The following is a 14,981-nucleotide window of genomic DNA, read 5'->3' as shown; positions in this document are numbered from 1 at the left end:
AGTGCAAGTGTATAAGTTGATAAAATCCAAATCCAAGTAAAGAAAATGTGTTGCAATCACCATGAAGCAAAACGATGTATAGACAGCACTGTTGGTCTTCATGTTTCAATAACTGATATGAAAAAGGTGGAAACTGAAGCACTCATAGAGAATAAAAGTGTACTTAGAAGCCTTATTAGTGATGCATAAGACACGAATAAAACTAAAGTTCTGAAAAGAGTGTAGTAGTTGATGTGTCATTTGTTGACGATAAGAAACTGCTATGATTTAAAAACTGATTCACTGAGGCAGGCAGTGTGGTGTAGTGGTTAAGGCTTCGGACCTCAAACCCTGAGGTTGTGACCATGAGCAAATCACTTGACCTGCCTGTGTTCCAATTGGAAAACCAAAAGAAATGTAACCAAGTGTCATAATGTTGTAGGTTGCCTTGGATAAAGGGATCAACTAAAAAAGTAAATGTAAGAAAACAACATAGCAACCAGACCTGGCAATAGAGGAGGATCATTCAATGAAAGGATGGTATTCAGCATCTGGGAGGAATGTCATCCCGCATTTTCCCTTAATTATATGCAATGCTTCACTAATATAGCATCTAATTCTTTAACTGTTTAATTATTTTTTTTACTGTTGCTATGACTTTGCACTCCCTCAACCGGCTTTAATGTGTTCCATGCACATGCATCCTGAGTTTGTAAGTTACCAATACAGAAAGAATGAGCTGCCAAGTAAGAAGAAGTAGCAGCAAAACATACAGTAGCTGGCATCACAAATGCACTGTTCATTCACAAACTAATGATTCTTGTGATTAATATCATGAAAAATATGGGAAACCATCATGATGCAAAAAAATGAAATGTTAGTTGGTAGCCCATCGATATTACAGAAATCTTGCTTGAGTTCCACTTGTGTGGCGACTGCATAAATTAGTTAAGAATGGATTTGGACAATGACCTATAAACAATATGAAGAAGTTTTAACCCATGAAGTAAAGGTAAATTAAAGTTTAGCCACATGCCAGGAATGCTTCCAAAACTATTAGAATGGGAAGGAGCTCCACTACAGCTTTTCTGCACTGGCTCTGAGATTCCAGATGCCCAAGAATTTTCAGATAAATGACAGGTTATTATACAGTTGGACTATGGTTTGATGTGCCTGTTGATGTATGTAGCATCATGTAGTCATACAAGATATATTCCTATTTCGGTGACTTCACTCATGTTAATTTTGGACACTTTGTCTATGGAGTATGGATAAATTAGTGGGTGTTGAATTAACAAATGCTTCGATGATGCATGGCACTTTTTCTACCAAGACCATCTGCAATAATGATTGTTTTTTAGAGGCAAATTGCCACACTGTTACACAGATGGTGGACTGGATCTGAAATGACACTGCAGTTCCTGGAGCCATAGGTGCAGCAGTACTAACCATTACGCCGTCATCCTGCCTAGCTAAAAACGTCCACGTTACTCTCTCTCTCTATATATATATATATATATACATCCATCCATCCATCCATTTTCTAACCCGCTGAATCCGAAAACAGGGTCACGGGGGTCTGCTGGAGCCAATCCCAGCCAACACAGGGCACAAGGCAGGAACCAATCCTGGGTAGGGTGCCAACCCACCACAGAACACACAAACACACCCAGTACACACTAGGGCCAATTTAGAATCGCCAATCCACCTAACCTGCATGTCTTTGGATTGTGGGAGGAAACCGGAGCGCCCGGAGGAAACCCACGCAGACACGGGGAGAACATGCAAACTCCACGCAGGGAGAACCCGGGAAGCGAACCCAGGTCTCCTAACTGCGAGGCAGCAGCGCTACCACTGCGCCACCGTGCTGCATATATATATACATATATATATATATATAATTTGAAAAATTGCCTTTATCCAACGTTACTTTCTAAATTAGATCGGTCTTTTGAAAACATTTTAACAACTGGAGCAAAGCAATGGAAAATACTGTTAAGTTTTGAATCTGAGATTTAATCGTCGGTCTTGGAACGCCCAGGTCACCGGCCACATTACCTAAATGAGCAGTTTAAAAAATAATTTTATATCACTCCAAAACACACACACCAGTCTGCGCAGAGCGAAATCCTGTGTGCAGAACTGAAGTTCTTCTTATCGTCCTACACTTAAATAGCCCGGAAGAAGGAATGAAGGTGTCGATTCTGCGCTGTGGGAGTGTTCAAAGAGGCGGGAACAAAAGGCGGCGCGCCTCGGGCTGCTGCTATGGAAACCACTGGACCAGCGTCATCACGGGTTTCGTAGCTTGCTTGTGTGTATCGACCTTCGTTCACAGAGGCAACTTGGCTTTTATTATTTTACGTTTTCCTTATCGATATATAACCATCTCACACTGTGCCGCAGGCAGATTTTAAGTTATTAATCCGACGCCCCTAGCGACGATTAAATTTGCGTATTTAGTAGTTAACTTTGCAGGAGCCGTCGCTTAGGTGCTGACTGTATTCACTGGCCATTGTTTGGTTTTGAATTGTCTTATAAATTGAGCTATTAATTACAGGAGAGGCCGAGGAGATTATAAATAAATAAAACTGTTATGTTTGTGGGGAAATGGAATTCAGCAGTCTCGAAATATCTTAATAAGAACAAAACTGATAAATCAATTAATTTTCTGCAGCAGGCAAGGTTAAGGGCTGTTGTAATGCAGAAATCGCGACCATTCATCTTCTGGCAGACGCGCAAATCGCTTGAGAAAAACTTAACTGAGTAAGCAGCGGAGAAAAAAGATCAATATACCAATCTTGAAATAATTACAGGATAACGTATTATTAATAGATAAATGATTACATCTCCGTTTCTAATCATTCTTAATTATGGAAGGATAGGTATAGTCCATAGACACTAAATATAGTTATATTCAGATGACAAGCAACTAAAGAATTGAACTTAATAAGTGCATATCTTGTACTCATTTTTGTGTTTAATTATGTGTCGGCGTGTTTGCCTAGTATTTTATGTATGTATTTATTTTTTTGTATATAATAATGATGGATTGGTGTTCTTGACAGATTGGTACTGCATCCTTGAACTGGATTAGAAGGGTTTAATAGTGAATGGGTGGACAGTGCCCCATTAGTGGTGAGCATTCAAACTCCATCAGAAACTGGAAAGTCATAATTACAGGCATATAAAATAATACAAATAAAGAAAAAGAAATAATAAGATTTAAGAGGTAAACACTTGCATTCACCCATCTATACTGTATATGTTCGCAAAGTCAGATAAAAATGTATTGACCCAAAGTATAAGACTGTACAAGCTGCTACTTTTAATATTTGTAAAAACAAAAGACAAACAATAAGCTACATTTTAAGCGCATACCATACTAATACTAAATTATTAGTAGACCTGGTATATCAATTAAGGTGGCTTAAGTTTTAAAACTTGGGGAGACTTTGACACAGTATATTAAAACTGACAACAGTAAGTTTGGTGGGAAATAATGTCCATGAGAGAACAAAGCATTTTCTCAAAAAAGCCTAGAAATTAGGAGAGACTATAGATAATAGACTGACTGATGGTGGAATGGGAAATGGAAGAAGCAATCTATTCTATCAATTCTCTACAATATCATTGATGATTATTTAAAATGAATTGATAGATTTGCCTAATCCACATAGTTCATCCCTGTACAGTTTGTTAATGCAGATGAATGGACAGATATGTTTTTTTGCTGCCTTCATTTGATGTAAAATTGTATAACTGTCTCATCACTATATGCTGTATAGCATGCATGTCAAGTTCATTGTGAAAAATCCTTATAGACAGATAATATTTTATTTGTCCCCAAGGGGAAATTAAAGCTTTTCAGATCCCCTAACAGCAAACACAAACAGGAATCTGGGGGTTGGTTAATGATGATAACAGAGCTTGCCATCTAGTAACAGACCTGTCAGTGGGAGTAAGATGGATTAAATTGTGATCAGATCATGCCCAGTTGTGCCGCAAGTTTACATTTAAAGGCAGTTTCAATAACAACCCTCACCAAAATAAGGTGGTTGCAGCCCATAGAGGCAACCAAAGATGCACATAGTGAAAGATCGGCTGCTCAGTTCTTTTAAAGAGCTGTGGCTGTAATCCTGGCGGCGTTCCTGGTTACAAGGCCAGCAGCAGAACCTGAGTCTAGGCATGGTTCTTGCATTTGAGGTTTACTGGTCCAGGTGACAGCTAAAACAGAAGGGAGCCTTTACTCTTTGGTGATTTTGAAGTGCATTTCTTTTAAGATGTTTTCCTGTAATGATATCAAATTTGTGATTACTCAGCTGAGAGTTTTAAACGGCACCAACATTTCCACATCGGTCACAGTATGTTACAGTAAGTGCAGCTTCAAACAGTCCATCGCTGATGGTGTATTTATGGATTTGTAACTCTGTAATGAGCTTATGCCTGGTGCTACCAACATAAATTTCAGCTCCCATATCTTAATCTTAAAGAAATAGGTTCAGATTTAGAATGTGTGAATGTATTTGGGATTAATGCAATTTACATTTAATGAACACAGATATGACAGAAAAGCAATACCATGTACAGTTTAAGTGTACATTTTTTTAAAGCAATGTGTGTCTTTATATAATACAACATAATTAATAATGTAAAGATATAGTACAAAAAATCTGCATTAACAACAGGGAGAGAAGTGTTTCCTTAGTAATTAAGGATCAGAAAAAAGATGTATACTGGATGTTGTGGTAAAAGTATTTGGAGAGTACTGATAAAAATATCTCATTATCAGTATTCTCATTTTAACTGCTTAGATCTCCCTTGCCCTACAACCTAAAGCATTTAGTTTGAAGGGCAGTCTAAGGAAGATAAGACTAAGCAGGGGTGTGTCAGGGATGGTCTGAATAATATCAGCAACTTTCAGTTTAATATGTAAGTATTTTTGCTGTACCACAGCTCTACTCACAGTGTGGTAAATACCGTAAAGTGTCTTATGAGCTGTCAGGAAATCCCTATGGTGTTTTGTTACTCAAGCACAAAAATAGAAAAGTAGAGGGCAAAAATAGAAAGTAAATAATAGCAGTTCATTAAGCATTAAATTGTCAAGTTCCAGAAAGACTAGCCGGCTTTATGAAGTGCACCTGACATATAGTTAATTTTACTTCTGCTGTTATTTCTGATCCAGTGCAGTAATATTTATAAAGACTTATGTATTTTTAGAACACATTGTCAAAATGTGTCAAGGCAATTCTTGATTTTTTTCATCTTGGCAAGATACATCATTTTAAAGCCTTTTTATATTGAAGTAAAGAGATCCTCAGAAGAGGTTGAGTTTGTAAGCTTTGCTTCGTCTATCTACTCATCGGCCTCACTCTCTGTATACTGTAGATAGGTAAATACTATAGATAAGGCACAGGAGCTTGCTTACTTCTGGTGCATGGATGTTACATGTTGGCGTAAACAAGAGACATTTGTGAGTAATATTTCTAGCTTTCTACTCATTTAAATATACTGTAACTTCCTGTTAGTGTAACTGTAAAAATTCAATATTTACTTCTGACAAGACCTTGTTTATTCAGCTTGTAAAATGGTGGAAAAATCAGTATCACTCAAAGAAAGCAGAACATGTCATATTGTATTATTTTCTCACCCCTTGATGCGGCTGTTGTCCACTTTTATGTTTTTGGATATCATAACAAGGTTTCCACAGCTGTTTTTAGACCACAACAAAATTATTTTGCAGCTATCATCACATGGTAAAGAAAATGGATCACCTTTCATTGATCTTTCTTTCTATGGTCTTTACAGGCTGTGAAAATGTAAGAAAACCGCAAGGAACGGTGTGTTTTCTTCAACATATTTGCATGTATTGATATTTGATCTTCATTTTAAAAATATTACTGTATAAAGGTTATTGAATTTATCAAACAGCAATAAAATGTATTCTTTATAATCATGTATTCACCAAAAAAGTCTAAAATACAATGGCCCACTGTAGAGAAATGCTGCTGTGAAAATACACCTCTACCTCCAGTTGTTGATATTGCCCCCTTTGGCAGAAATAACTTCATTTTTTTCTTGTAACTGTCTATCAATCTGTGTAGACTTGGAGAAATAATTGCCTACCATGCTTTAATATATGATGGCAAGCTGGCTACTCATTACTCTAAAGTAGAAAAGTATTCTCAAACAATAAGGATTACACCACCATGAAATATACTGGTTATAAGGTTCCTTTGGTTATTTACACCTGTTTAGATGCACCTGATTCTAATTTTAGGCAATGATAAAGAGAGGTGTGCTACAGCTTTCTGCAAAAGAAAATTGTATTTCTGTTGATTTAAATATGAATAAGTACAACATTTAATTTTCCATTGTTATTTTTTAAAATTAGGTCACCTTTATCTATCACTGTTCTAGAAACAATGATAAAACATCCTTTCTTCCAAAAATTTAAAAAAGACAATCCCTCAAATGAAGTGTGCTTAGCTTATCTCACCACTGTATCTTTTCAGACATGCAAAGGCCACCAGGAGCCAGATTGATGCTAACAGCCTTGTTCTAGAGACGTTACACTATTGTAAACAAGTACACTGAATAAGCTGTTTGTAAACTGATTATTGTGTATGTGAGCAATAGATGTTTATATATTTAAGCTCTGAAAAATTAAATACAAGGGTGTTGCTGTTTTGTCTCGGTAGAGTAATATATTACTCCCTTTTGTATTATTAATATGTAGCCTTTGTCAGAATGCCTCAAATCTCCCAGACTTACCACTGTTTATAAGGTACTGTACCATATAACCTCCCCACCTTCCCTTCTATATGTATAACCCCAGGCAATTTGGTGTAGTAAAAGACAAGCAGGAGTTAAGCTACAATGTAAACAATGTATTATTGATAATATTCATAAATAATATCAATATGCAAAGTACATTTGAATATTGGCAACCATACAACCTGATAAATTTCGAAGTGTGGTTTTAGGTGGCACACAGACTTGTTAGTTACTTAAAATGTCTCTAGTTAAGTCCTCATTTGTGGTCAGCTTTCTTCAGAACAGGCCACATGCCTATCTCAATATGGCTGCCGAGCTGTGCTCCTCATTGTGTTGTCCTTTTCAGTTCATGATGTGTGATGGTCTTTCATCAGTGTGGTAAGAGAGAGAGAGCAAGGTAAAGCAAGCAAATTTATAGGTTTTCTGTCCAACCCCTAGAGCCAATAGGGTGTTGTGTTACGTAAAGGTTTTCGATAGAAGACGGTTCCAAACAGCCATACTTCAGACCAATGGGGGAACAGAATACCCTCACACCTGCCCTCCAAACCAGGAGTTAAGCTAAAGCTCGGCAGTTAGGCAGCATGGCTTTCCTGTGGGGGTTGACTGAGAGACTTTAGCAGAGAAATATTGGCCAAACGTGTTTGAAGCACTTCCCCCAACCCTGTCGTAAAATTACAAAGAGACTCATTCCTAAAAGCGGGGAAGGTGTTGTTAAACCATTGCTGTTATTATCAATAATGTAACACTAATATTACATTGCTTTGCCTAATTTACAAATAAAGACATACAAAATTTCACAACAGTTTCAAAGAGGGTTGGGATGGAATAGGCAGCAGTGTTTAATCATTGCAATGGAAATAAGAAAAAATCTAAATTTCTTCATTGTTTGAGAGATCATAATCTTTCAGATTGCTTTAGATTGCTGATATCTTGTGTGTCTACTCCAGCAGGCTGCTGTTGAAGTAGTGCTGGAATTAGCACACCAGAAGGTGCAGATGTAATTTACAGGCTTAGATGTACAGTATGTCAGCTGCAGGTGGCAAAAGAAGTCTGTTAGTCTTCTGTGTCACATTAAAGTCCTTCCCCTTTGTATTCTCATCATCAGTAGTCAGACAAGACAGTTGTTTCTCTCACATAGGCATTATATTGCCCACTTGCAAGACAGGGAGTCTGTTATTTGTTCTTTTGGCTTTTTAAATGCTGTGTCTCATGAAACAGAACACTGAATTAGGTGAAAGAAATATGTGAAAATTAAAAATGAGAAAAGTTAAAAAATTAGCACTTAACAATCAAGATTCAAATTCAAATAAGATGTAGCATCTCTAAAAAAACAACCAATGAGAAGGTGCCAAGAGAAACAATTAATCTACTATAGTTTTGTTTCCTGCATGATGATACAGACTGAAAGCAATCATTGATGATGACATCAGCATATTCTTGTTAGAGGTTTCTTTGGGTTAGCATGGGTTCCATGTAATTAACAAGAATGAGGTATAATATGAAACTTCATGGGTAATTCCAAGACATTTGCACAAAAAGCTAGTGGATATAATACCAGTGTTCTGACTGGAAAAATTGTGTAGAAGAACATGAAAAGGGTTCAAAAACTAAAGGAAACCGAAGCCAAAATGAGAGACAAAATTCAAGGCCAAGAACACGCAAGGGGTCAAAACTAAAAGTAGCACATGGGTAGTTTGCTCAGAGAGTTTTGAGTGTTTTGGCTTCTGCAGATCAGATAAGGAATCTGAGTCCTAGCCTTCCTTTTATTCGGTCATGTCAATTAAGCACAGGTCACGATCTCAGAGGCCATGCCTCCAGAAATGTGGAGAAGTGGACCTAACAAAGGGATTTAAAAATAGTGGTGAATAAGGACCTAAAATGGTATTCAAGATATTGCAAAACAAACCACAAAATGCCTTGAAATCACCAAATACAAGTAAAAAAATATACTAAATAATCAGCATAAACCAGATCATAATCTATACTAATAAAAGGCAAAGCCCTCACTCACTCACTCACTCACTCACTCACTGACTCACTCACTCACTCACTCACTCACTCACTCACTGACTCATCACTAATTCTCCAACTTCCCGTGTGGGTGGAAGGCTGAAATTTGGCAGGTTGATTCCTTACAGCTTCCTTACAAAAGTTGGGCAGGTTTTATATCGAAATTCTACGCGTAATGGTCATAACTGGAAGCAGTTTTTCTCCATTTACTGTAATGGAGATGAGCTTCAACGCCGTGGGCGGAGTTTCGTGTGACATCATCACGCCTCCCACGTAATCACGCAGTACATAGAAAACCAGGAAGACCTCAAAAAAGCGCTCAAGAAAACATGCATTATATAATTGAGAAGGCAGCGAAACAATAAGAAGCGAGTTCTGCTACTTCGGAAACAAAGCACGATGTAAACCTACACTTTAAATTAAGTTCATAGACAGGCTGCCGCTGGCGTTTGTAATTTAGTGCCTGCCCATAGAAGGCCGTCCGTCAGCGGCAATCCAATAGCAAACTGCCACGGGTAAATATTCACGGGTGAAGGACTGTGCTTATGGAGAGGAAGATGAGATGGTCAGGGTGGTGTTTGACACAAACTCAGCGAAACTGCGAGAGAAAGTTTTAAGTGCCAGGACTAAGGTAACATTAAATAAAGCTATGGACATAGCACGAGATGGCACCAGCACAGCTGGGAACCTTCGATGCAAGTACACGAGTGGCTCACGTGAACTGACGCAGTGCACAGATAAAAAGCAACAGTTCCAAAGAGCGCTGAACAAAAACCGAATTACACAGTTGAAAAGGCAGCAAAAAATATGAAGCGTCTGATAAGCATATTCATAAATGCAGCTACTGTGGAAACAAAGCACACGGTGGAAAAAGTCAATGTCCCGCTAAAGGAAGACAGTGTAAAAAAAAACCCGTGCATGCAGTGTGTCAGGTCTCAGATAAAGAAGAAGACGAGCTGTTTATTGATGCAGTAAGAAACGAATCGATGAATGAAACCTGTCATCTTTACAACGATTGACAAACACGGAATGTAACTTGAACACAACACATCGTACAAATACGACCCTGATTGAAAGAAATAATGATAATCAAATCCTTGATGACAGCAACATTCAATAACACTCACAAAACAAATACTGTATATTGACAGTCATGTTACGTTATTTTTAAAATGTTCCCTTTTCTTTTTCATAACTTCTACTTCTCCACTGCGATACGCGGTATATATTTAAATGTATATATATACCCCTATCTACAGTACATACTCATAGACAAGCCACATGCTGTGGCTCAATTGTAGAGTCTTCGCCTCTAATGCCGACATTCGAGGTTCGATTCGAGAGGGATGCACTGAGTATGTGCGCGCTACTGATTCATTTTACCTTCGCATCTCCTTGGTTTGGGACGTATGAAAAAATATTCGGTTAACGCAGAATCATGTTACGTTATTTTTAAAATGTTTCCCTTTATTAGCACAAGCACAGCTGAGAAGCTTCGATGCATGTACTCCATAACGCGTTAAAAATAACGCATTTAATCACACTTTCAATTCCAAGCAAACGGGAACTTTTGTCAATGCATCATTTCCTGGTACATCCATTACACTGATGCACACATCACAGCTACAAAAATGTTAGAGTCGGAATAAAGCGCGTTCCTCGACTGATCATTTCGACTTCCGAGCGAAGCCTTGATAAAAGCATGGTTTTGTGCACAATGAAAAGCAAGCAAAATTAGATGCATTACAGAAAGCGGACTTTGTGGCTCTTACTGGGGATCATTGGACTTCCGTGACCGTTAGTAATTCTAATTACATCTAATTACAAAATGTTCAATGATCACACTGTTTTAGCCTAATGTACAAAATAATTTTGGCTAAGGTTACTCAGAGTTTAAAGATTAAGTTGGTCAAATTACCTTTTATGTTTCTGACTTATTTTTTTCAGAAGAAAAACTGCACTTTATGTTGAAATTTTGGTTATTATTATTTAAAGACAATACTATTCTGAAAATCTACTTAAAGTACTTAAACTACCACTTTATTTTTAAGTCTGCCCAATTTTAACCAGGGATGATATTTTTGTTTCTGTTTTGAATTCAAATGCAGTTTAAAGGCTTTTTTTTCAGAAATTAAAACAGCTTCAGTTTACAATATTCATGTCCATGTCTATTATTTGATTCTGTCGCCCACTAAAACCGTTTTAAATTAAAAAAAAAACCATTTGCGATTTGGGGCAAATTTACGTGTGCGATTACATACGATTAATCAAGATTAATTCTTACACAGCCTCTAATTAATTGGATTAATTTTTTAATCGAGTCCCACCTAATATATATATATATGGGATATATATATGTAGATTTGTATATATAAATGTGTATATACAGTATATATGTAGATATGTATATGTGTATATACAGTATGTATATATACAGTATGTGTATATATACAGTATGTGTATATATGTATATATATATAACTGTGTATATATATGTGTATAGATGTGTATATATATATATATATATATTTATATATATATGCCAGCAACACTCATGACAATGACAAAACAATTACATTGTCAATCATGTTACGTTATTATTAAAATGTTTCCTTTTCTTTTTACTTCTCCGCTGCCAATCGCAGGTATTTTGCTATATATATATATATATATATATATATATATATATATATATATATATATATATATACAGATATATACAGATATATACAGATATATATATATATACAGATATATATAAATATATATATACAGATATATATAAATAGATAGATATGACAACAACACTCAATATCAATGACAAAACAATTACATTAACAATCATCTTACGTTATTTTTAAAATGTTTGCTTTTCATTTTCATAACTTCTTTAACACACTACTTCTCCGCTGAAGCGCGGGTATTTTGCTAGTAATCAATATATATGGGTTATAGTGTAAACACTGTATTTTATTTTTTCTGTTTCTTGAAACTTGCCTGGTTTTCTGACCAAATCTATGGATTCTGCTTCTGGTTGTAGACTTAACTGTATTCAATTTTGCCAGTGTCCCCATTGCCATGATTTGGAGTTAAATTTATAGCAAAAAGGGTGTGAGGCCTTCAAAAGCCTTCATAAGCCAGACCAGGGGCCTCATGTACAACACCGTTAGTGTTACACTATAACATGGTGTAAGCACAAAAGTTGAAATGTGCTTACGCACAGAAAAATCCAGATGCAGGAATCTGTGCGTACTCCAACTTCCACATTTTTCCGCTACATAAATCCCGATCAGCGTGAAAAGTAACGCTCGTGCACGCGCTTTATGTAATGCCCCAACTCCTCCCAGAATTACGCCTCTTTGAATATGCAAATGAATATAAATTGCCCTTAAGCTCAGCCTTCTGTGAAAAGACAATGGGAAAAGCACGGGGGAAAATATAAGAATACCAAGTGAAGGCAAAGGAAAAACATACTATTTGTTCAAATAAACCGTGGTATAATCAACAAAAGGAAGTTGATCGAGTGACATAGCGTTTTGGAGAAACTTGAAAGCTCACGTTCACAAAATCGCACAGTGCCAGAAATAAAAAAGAAGTCTCATATCAAAGTCTCCATGAAAAGCCGAGTTGTAGCCCACTGTCTGAGTGTCATATGTAAGTTTATTAGGGTACAGAGAAAAAAGGCACACAGTGGGGGAAAAAGCACGAAATGTCAACTTCAATCTCGACATTTCCACTTTAATCACGTAGTTTATTTTGTAATTAAAGTAGAACATCATAAACTTCATCTTAAAATCATTTAAATAACCAGGTTTTTTTTAAATCACATCTTCTATGTGCTCTATGTGTGTGAATTACTACTTGCTTCTTAAACCTGCTCTCTTCCTCCAACTGGACACAGAATCCATTGCATTTGTGATATTACAGCTCTGATTAACTAAAATACTGAGATATATACGTGATATCATTTTTATGATGATAGGAGTTAAAGCACGTTATTAAACATGGTTTTCACGGCGCAGTGATTGTGTGCGACCTTCGATGAAATAATTTATTGCAGCAGTACTCAGGGGCGGCTCTAGGCTTGTGGTGGCACTGGGCAGAGGAAGAATCGGTGGCTCCTTCGCCCGCCAATGTCAATATGGTATCTTATGCATGGTGGATGGCCACGTCCGTTGCAGACACTGCATAGCCGCCTCGTGCTCATGACACAAGCATTTAACTCTTGCTGAAATTTGTCGCTGCGTTTTTAGCTGTGTTGTCATTTTCTCTTTCTGTTTTATATTCAATATATATATTGGCGTAGCCGCCACTGCAGTCCTTGCTTTTCTTTCCCCAAATACCCAATCACCACACAATCAGCTCTGTAATAGAAGTTAAGCCATCTGTAAGCTTAGACTGCTGATGCTTCAAAACATGTAAGGAACATTGAAATATCTTTGTAGTACATGTTTAATTATTCTATCCTTCACGACACTTCCAGTGAAGAATATAGATTATTTAAATGAAGTTAAAGTTTTATCTGTATAATATTATAAACATATTTTGCTGCATTTCACCTTAAAAATGATATCGTCATCATATGTAAATATGCGTCCGTACAGGAAAGGCTTTGAAACGTTTTGCCGTGGCTGAGGCAGTGTGTGCTTGAAGCTGTATACCGATAATTCTCTTTCCGATCAGCTGCTGCTGTGATTCACACTCGGATACAGTGATATAAATACTCCGAGTGATGCAGTGAGAATATTATGGAAAAAGATGATCCGCTGTGGCAACTCCTAACGAGAGGAGCTGAAAGAAGAAGAAGAAGAAGATGCAGTGAGAGTGACAACGCTAAAGCAGTTATGGTATTTGGAATACTATGGCTATTCCCTGGACCATTATATTGTTACAAGTTAATTACAATCAGATGCGTTACACTCATAAACAATATGCGGTTAGTTTCAGTGTATTTATAAAGCCGCGTCAGGAAAATAAGGTGTAACCACACAGGAACAGTAGCATTGCTTTGACGCTGGGTGCCGCCAGCCTGCAAAACCGAGCGGAGAACTTGCATACGACAAGGTATAAGGTACCGTGGAAAAGTGCGTGGCTTTACGCCAAGTGTAGGTTTTACACATCGCGATTTGAACGTGGAAAAGTTCTTACGCAACATTTCTGTGCATACGCACCGTTTATATATGAGGCACCAGGTCTCCTATGCCTGTCTGGATCAGGCCTCACTCCAAATGGAATACCTTAAACCACAGACTTGGTTCAGGCTTGCAGGCCCAAAAGAGTATTACACAGTCCTTACCGTGAAAAAGACAGCGCCTGAATGGCAGCTTATGTTTCTCTAATCCCGGTATATATCTTTCAGCATTAATAGTGCCTTCCCATATGTGTATCCTTTGCAGGCCATGTGCACTAATGCACCCCATACTATCATGGCTTTTGAATGATTCACTGTTAACAAGCTAGATGGTTCCTCTCCTTTTTAGCCTGGAGGACAGGATACCATAAATTCTAAAAAGAATTTGTAGTTTTCATTTGTCAGATAACAGGAAAATTTTGTACTTTTTTTTCAGTCCATCTTAAATAACCTGAAGCTAACAGAAGGTGGTGATGTTTCTGAATCATAGTTTTTATGTGGTTTCTTCTTTGTGTGGCAGAATTTTTACTTGCATTTGTGGACGCAGCAACAAACTGGATTCACAGACAATGGTTTTCGGAAGTGTTCCTGAGCCCATACAGTAAGTTCCACTACAGAATCGGCTCTGTTTTTAATGCAGTGCTGCCTAAGGGCCGGAAGATCACAGCCATCCAGTATTAGTTTTCAGTCTCATCCATGGCATACAGAGATTAGTCCAGATTCTCTAAATGTTTTAATGATATTATGCAGAAATCCCCAAATCCTTTGCAATTTTATTTTCAGGAATGTTATCCTTAAATTTTTGCACTATTTGACCAAGCAGTCCTTCGCAGAATAGTGCACCTCTCCCCAGCTGTACTTCTGAAAGGCTGTGCCTCTCTGGGATGCTCTTCTTATACCCAATCATGTTACTGACCTGATGTCAATTAACCTAATTAGCAGTGAAATGTTCCACCAGGTGTTTTTTAGCATTGCACAACTTTTCCAGTCTTTTGTTGCCCTTGTCACTACTTTTTTCATCAGACCAGTGAACAGTTTTCCACTTTGACTTAGTCCTTAAACGATCTTGGGCCCATCAAATTGACAA

The sequence above is a fragment of the Polypterus senegalus genome, chromosome 6 (genome assembly GCF_016835505.1).
Source record: "Polypterus senegalus isolate Bchr_013 chromosome 6, ASM1683550v1, whole genome shotgun sequence".
NCBI lineage: Eukaryota > Metazoa > Chordata > Cladistia > Polypteriformes > Polypteridae > Polypterus > Polypterus senegalus.
This window is presented reverse-complemented; position numbering follows the sequence as displayed.